Below are 7,339 nucleotides of genomic sequence, written 5' to 3'. Positions count from 1 at the left end.
GGGGAGAGGAGGGGGTATAGGGAAGGTAGGGGAGAGGAGGGGGTATAGGGAAGGTAGAGGAGAGGAGGGGGTATAGGGAATGTAGGGGAGAGGAGGGGGTATAGGGAATGTAGGGGAGAGGAGGGGGTATAGGGAATGTAGGGGAGAGGAGGGGGTATAGGGAAGGTAGGGGAGGGGGTATAGGGAAGGTAGGGGAGAGGAGGGGGTATAGGGAAGGTAGGGGAGAGGGGGGGTATAGGGAAGGTAGGGGAGAGGAGGGGGTATAGGGAAGGTAGGGGAGAGGAGGGGGGTATAGGGAAGGTAGGGGAGAGGAGGGGGGTATAGGGAAGGTAGGGGAGAGGAGGGGGTATAGGAAGGTAGAGGAGAGGGGGGGGTATAGGGAAGGTAGGGGAGAGGAGGGGGTATAGGGAAGGTAGGGGAGAGGAGGGGGGTATAGGGAAGGTAGGGGAGAGGAGGGGGTATAGGGAAGGTAGGGGAGAGGAGGGGGGTATAGGGAAGGTAGGGGACAGGGGGGTATAGGGAAGGTAGGGGAGAGGAGGGGGGTATAGGGAAGGTAGGGGAGAGGAGGGGGGACTTCCTCCATGTCCTCCAGACTTCGTGTCAGGTAAGCAGCCTCCAAGTCTACCCTCACCAACTGACCAGACTGAGTGAGTTCTGAACATCCCTCTCTGTCCTCTGATGCTGCGTCCAAGTCTTCTTGGGTCTTTCTGGTGTCTCTGTCTTGACTCTTTAGTGAGTTTTTTCAGTTCTTTCCCAGGCTGCCTGAAAAACACAAAAAGATGGCAACTACATAAGAGTTATAAACTATCAAAATAAAGAGAATCCCACACTCCATATATAAACTCCCAGTAATTTATTGGGTATTTACCAACGTTTCAGCATCACTGTGCCTTCTTCAGGGTGATGTCATCAATACTTGAACCAGGTTATGTTGACAAACAGTGCAATTAGTGCAACCAATGACAATAGAGAGGGGTGTGTCATAATGATTAAGTTAATTACAATGAATTAATGAAACTGTTAAAAAAACAATAGTTTATGGCATATTAAATATTTAAAAAATAGTAGCCTATATTATATATATCCGTCTCTCCATGTAATCTGATTCATTATGATCTAGGATCAGGTCCCCCCTCTCCATGTAATCTGATTCATTATGATCTAGGATCAGGTCCCTCCTCTCCATGTAATCTGATTCATTATGATCTAGGATCAGGTCCCCCCCTCTCCATGTAATCTGACTCATTATAATCTAGGATCAGGTCCCCCCCTTTCCATGTAATCTGATTCATTATGATCTAGGATCAGGTCCCCCCTCTCCATGTAATCTGACTCATTATAATCTAGGATCAGGTCCCCCCCTCTCCATGTAATCTGATTATTTATGATCTAGGATCAGGTCCCCCCTCTCCATGTAATCTGACTCATTATGATCTAGGATCAGGTCCCTCCTCTCCATGTAATCTGACTCATTATAATCTAGGATCAGGTCCCCCCTCTCCATGTAATCTGATTCATTATGATCTAGGATCAGGTCCCCCCTCTCCATGTAATCTGATTCATTATGATCTAGGATCAGGTCCCCCCCTCTCCATGTAATCTGATTCATTATGATATAGGATCAGGTCCCCCCTCTCCATGTAATCTGATTCATTATGATCTAGGATCAGGTCCCCCCTCTCCATGTAATCTGACTCATTATGATATAGGATATTTTTATTTTTATTATTTCAACTTTATTTAACAAGGTTGCTAGTTGAGAAGTTCTCATTTACAACTGCGACCTGGCCAAGAATAAAGCAAAGCAGTGTGACAGAAACAACAACACAGAGTTACATAGAATAAACAAGTGTACAGTCAACACAAAATTTAAAAAAAGTCTATATACAGGTTGTGCAAATGGCGTGAGGACTTATGGCAATAAATAGGCCATAGTAGCAAAGTAATCACAATTTAGCAGATTAACACTGGAGTGATAGATGAGCAGATGATGATGTGCAAGTAGTGATACTGGTGTGCAAAAGAGCAGCAAAGTAAATAAAAACAATGATGAGGTAGGTAGATTGGTTGGGCTATTTACAGATGGACTATGTACAGCTGCAGCGATCGGTTAGCTGCTCAGATAGCTGATGTTTAAAGTTAGTGAGGGAGCAATAAGTCTCCGGCTTCAGCGATTTTTGCAATTCATTCCAGTCATTGGCAGCAGAGAACTGGAAGGAGAGGCGGCCAAAGGAGGTGTTGGCTTTGGGGATGACCAGTGAGATGTACCTGCTGGAGCGCTTGCTACGAGTGTGTGTTGTTATCGTGACCAGTGAGCTGAGATAAGGCAGAGCTTTACCTAGCATAGACTTGTAGATGACCTGGAGCCAGTGGGTCTGGCGACGAATATGTAGCGAGGTCCAGCCGACTAAAATGACCTGGGTTGCAATCATGAAAAAAAACTACCCGGCCTTCATTGTTTGACATTGAGAACATTGGGAGAGATGAGAGCTGACGTTTTAGTAAATGTGCAGATTACGTATCTCAGTCACAGACAAGAAGCTCAATTAAGACATTATCTTCACCACTGGGACTGGGGACAACAGGACCACAGGCCAAATAATACAGCTCAACACTTCCACACTACCACAGTGAGTAGAATCAGGCTTCTGAAAACAGAAAACTTGCAGAATTATTAATGATGAATTGTATTACACGTTATTAGACATGTCTGTTGTTGAGGAGGATGGGAGACCCACAGTATAGGAGCAGAACGCACAGAGATGTCAAAAATGTGTTTCAAAAATCGTCAAAGAGTAATTATTTTAACCTAAAGCATTTAATAAAGACACTTATAGTACAATATTATGGGGAATAGGAATGAGAGGGCTACTTACACCATTTTGGGAAGGGATCACAGCAGTGATTGAATGAGGGTATGAGGCATGAGTTGAGGTGTTCAGAGGCTTGACCAGTGCAGGGCAGGGTTTGACTGGGAAGACAACACAAAAACACTACACAGTGAGACAAAAGAGCTAAGAATGAGTTAGTCCAAGCAAGGAGTCAAATCATAGATGTGTAATAATGTGATTGTGTTTGTGATTGACTCTACATAAAGTAATGAGAGAAAATTAACAGGGGTTCCCTCACCGTGCTTGGAGAGGAAACATTCAATGTGCCAGTGGTTGAGTGGGCCACATGAGACGTGGCTTCCAGTTCATGTGAGGAGTTAGTTGACAATGGAAGTAGAGTGGTCATCGCTTGTTAAACCATGGAACAGGAGGGGACTTAGCTGGAAATACAAATAGCAGATACGTTCCCTTGAAGGTGAGCCATCGTAGGTTTGAACAACAAGTTTGTCCATGAAATTAAACACGGAATTCACATCTCGCCCACTTGGCAAATCAAAGTAGCCCAAGAAACTTTTTCTGAATAAAGCCCTGATCATCCACATACAGTACCACATACAGTTTTAACAATTTTGGAAACGTCAGAGTGTTTTCTTTCCAAATCTACCAATTATATGCATAGCTTCTGGGCCTGAGTAACAGGCATTTTACTTTGGGCTCGCCAGACTCTCCGAACTTCCGAAAACTGCCCCCTAGCCCTAAGACGTTTTAACGGTCCTCACACTGTTCATGCTCTCATTACATAGACGCGTACTGCTCACCTGTTCATCTCGTAATGAATAATGTGGAAATTGAGCAAGTTGAGGTGACTAAACTGCTTGGAGTAACCCTGGATTGTAAACTGCCATGGTCAAAACATATTGATACGACAGTAGCTAAGAATGGGAGAAGTCTGTCCATAATAAAGCCCTGCTCTACCTTCTTAACCTCTTGGGGCTAGGTGGGACGCTAGCGTGCCACCCGTGGTGCACTCCATCAACAGCAGGTGCATTTCAAGAGCGGCAAATTTGAATCCAAATAAATGTCAAAATTCACATTTTTCAAAAATACAACTATGTTACACCATTTGAAAGATAAACATCTCCTTAATCTAACCACGTTTTACGATTTCAAAAAGGTTTTACGGCGAAAGCATAAATTTAGAGTATGTTAGGACAGTACATTTACAAGAGTTGTGTGTAATGTTTTGTCAAGTCAAAGACAGGGTCACCAAAACCATAAAACCAGCTAAAATGATGCACTAACCTTTTACAATCTCCATCAGATGACACTCCTAGGACATTATGTTAGACAATGCATGCATTTTTAGTTCTATCAAGTTGATATTTATATCCAAAAACAGCGTTTTACTATGGCATTGATGTTGAGGAAATCGTTTCCCTCCAATAACCGGCAGTCAAGTCAGCGTCAGAAATTAAATAATTAAAATTAGAAAACATTGGTAAAATATTATATTGTCATTTAAAGAATTATAGATTTACATCTCTTGAACGCAATCAACTTGCCAGATTTAAAAATAACCTTACTGGGAAATCACACTTTGCAATAATCTGAGCACTGCGCCCAGAAAAATACGCGTTGCGATACAGACTAGACGTCATGTTGGGGAGATCTAAAATCGAAAATACTATGTAAATAATCCATTACCTTTGATTCTCTTCATCAGATGTCACTTCCAGGTATCACAGGTCCATAACGAATGTAGTTTTGTTCAAAAAAGCTCATCATTTATGTCCAAAAATCTCCGTCTCGTTAGCACATGATGTAAGCCAGCCGGACTTCTCGTCATGAACGAGGGGAAAAAATATATTTCCGTTCGTTCAAACATGTCAAACGTTGTATAGCATAAATAATTAGGGCCTTTTTTAACCAGAACATGAATAATATTCAAGGTGGACGAATGCATACTCTTTTATAACGTATTGGAACGAGGGTACCCAACATCAACTCGCGCGCAAGGTGTCTAATGGGCCATCATCGTTCCATGGCTCTTGTTCGGTCAGATCTCCCTCCAGAAGACTCAAAACACTTTGTAAAGGCTGGTGACATCTAGTGGAAGCAATAGGAAGTGCCAAAATATTCCTAAACCCCTGTGTTTTTCAATGGGATAGGTTTAAAGTCAATACAACACATCAGGTATCCACTTCCTGTCAGAAAATGTCTCAGGGTTTTGCCTGCCAAATGAGTTCTGTTATACTCACAGACACCATTCAAACAGTTTTAGAAACTTTAGAGTGTTTTCTATCCATATATAATAAGTATATGCATATTCTAGTTACTGGGTAGGATTAGTAACCAGATTAAATCGGGTACATTTTTTTTATCCAGACGTGCAAATGCTGCCCCCTAGACCCAACAGGTTAAGATCTTTCGTCTGAACTATCCTCACCGGTCCTTGGCTCTGGATGACTACACGGGTAATGTCAGTTTTATCAGGGGTACTACTGGTATTCTGGCTGGCGGTAGAACTATCTCCTGTCCTAACCTCTACTACTCGGAATGGTACCGCAGTGTCGACAATGGTCTGGTCAAGGCCAACATACCATAACCCTAAATCCTCTTTCTTTATGCTTTTAATGGTCATTCCTATCTTCAAGCAATACTTCCCTTGCTCTGGATTGCAGTCAAAAACCCTGGCCTTCACTATATTCCATCTGTTTCTATATTGGGTGTGTGGATTGACATAGCCTTCTCTCTCTGTGTGAGCTATGATTCCATGAGTTACACCGGGATCTACACAGATATCTTCCCCATGAAGTCCGAGTCCTAGACTGCCAGGAGGTTAGGGACCCCATTTGGTCTGCATAGAACTCTATTGAGACATCCTTCCCTAACTCTAATCTCACTTCCTTTTTATCCAGATCGAGTGACCTTTTGTACCTAGGCCATAAAAACTCCTCATCTTCTACACTATGGGTCAAGTTACAACTTTCTGACTTCTCGAGTGGTTCATGGTGTATTAGGAATATGGCTCCCACAATCAGACAGCTCAGACTGACCAGTACCCCTGTAAAGCCCCACCCCCTCCCGGAGAATATATCACCGGCTAGAGGCCAACCCACACTTTCACTTCTATGAACGCACACAGTGAGGATCGGGCGGGTTTGGGAATCTTCATTAGAGAGGTAACCCCCGAACCTTATTGGTATTCGGTTCTTCTCCTAACTCTGTGATTGTTCGACAGTGTCAGTGTGTCTTACCCTCCCGCAATGTGTGATATGAACCCAGGTAGCTCTTTCAGCTATTCTCACCACAAAGGCTATTACCAGGAACACTTGGTATGGGCCCTCCCACCGTGGCTGCTTCCAGTTCTTTTCTCCTCAGGGACTGGATCCACACCCAGTCTCCTGGTTGGATTGAGTGAATCATCTTCTCCTGTAATTCACCTGTTGGACACAAAGTCTCGGACATACGGGTTTGGTTAACCATGTGTTCTGTTACTGTATCTTCAACTTCTATGTCTACCTGTTCTGGCCTCCCTAACTCTGGCATTCTATATGGTTTACCTGATCAGCTAAAATGTAATCCATTATTTAAGAGAGAGATCCTACATTTTACATTTACATTTTTAGTCATTTAGCAGACGCTCTTATCCAGAGCGACTTACAGTAGTGAATGCATACATTTCATACAATTTCATACATTTTTTTCTGTGCTGGCCCCCCGTAGTAAACCAACTATCCTAATCGTGTCCACCCAGTAAGTTGTGACCACTTCTTCCCATTTAATATGCTTATCTATTATAAAAAATGTTTTTTTTAAGTAGTTCGTTATCCAATAGGCCACAAAGTGTTTCCGAACCTGCTCTACCATCCCCCTGTTGACACATGGCTCTGCCCATGTGTCAATCTTGCCGCATCTCTAAACAATGACTTAGGTAGTATTGGTAACTTATCATGATACCAAATACCGTCCTTATATAAATTGCTCCTAACTTCTCCCATTTCGAAATCCCTTTCACTGGTGCTCTACACTGACAATTTTAATACAGCGTTGTCTATGTTTACATCCAATTTTAAGAACTGCTGTGTCGACGGCTGCGGTTTATCCTCTCTAGGGTAGGTGGGACGAAATCGTCCCACCTACGTAACAGCCAGTGGAATCCTGTGGCGCGTTATTCAAATACCTTAGAAATGCTATTACTTCAATTTCTCAAACATATGACTATTTTACACCATTCTAAAGACAAGACTCTCGTTAATCTAACCACACTGTCCGATTTCAATAAGGCTTTACAACGAAAGCAAAACATTAGATTATGTCAGCAGAGTACCCAGCCAGAAATAATCAGACACCCATTTTTCAAGCTAGCATATAATGTCACATATACCCAGAAGACAGCTAAATGCAGCACTAAGCTTTGATGATCTTCATCAGATGACAACCCTAGGACATTATGTTATTCAATACATGCATGTTTTGTTCAATCAAGTTCATATTTATATCAAAAA

The 7,339-nt window shown here is 42.6% G+C and overlaps 1 long non-coding RNA gene across 1 annotated transcript; it reads right to left on the bottom strand.

Annotated features, from left to right (window-relative positions):
* Nucleotides 1-1,673: 1,673 nt before the first annotated feature.
* Nucleotides 1,674-3,827, bottom strand: LOC145876344 (uncharacterized). The gene is made up of 3 exons (XR_014391501.1): nt 3,130-3,827; nt 2,877-2,971; nt 1,674-2,648 (listed from the first exon to the last, which is right to left on the bottom strand). It is a non-coding gene; the product is annotated as an uncharacterized LOC145876344 (long non-coding RNA).
* Between the last annotated feature and the right edge of the window lie 3,512 nt (nt 3,828-7,339).

Source organism: Salmo salar, unplaced genomic scaffold, assembly GCF_965601325.2.
Source record: "Salmo salar unplaced genomic scaffold, fSalSal1 ptg000578l, whole genome shotgun sequence".
Lineage (NCBI taxonomy): Eukaryota > Metazoa > Chordata > Actinopteri > Salmoniformes > Salmonidae > Salmo > Salmo salar.
This window is presented reverse-complemented; position numbering and strand designations above follow the sequence as displayed.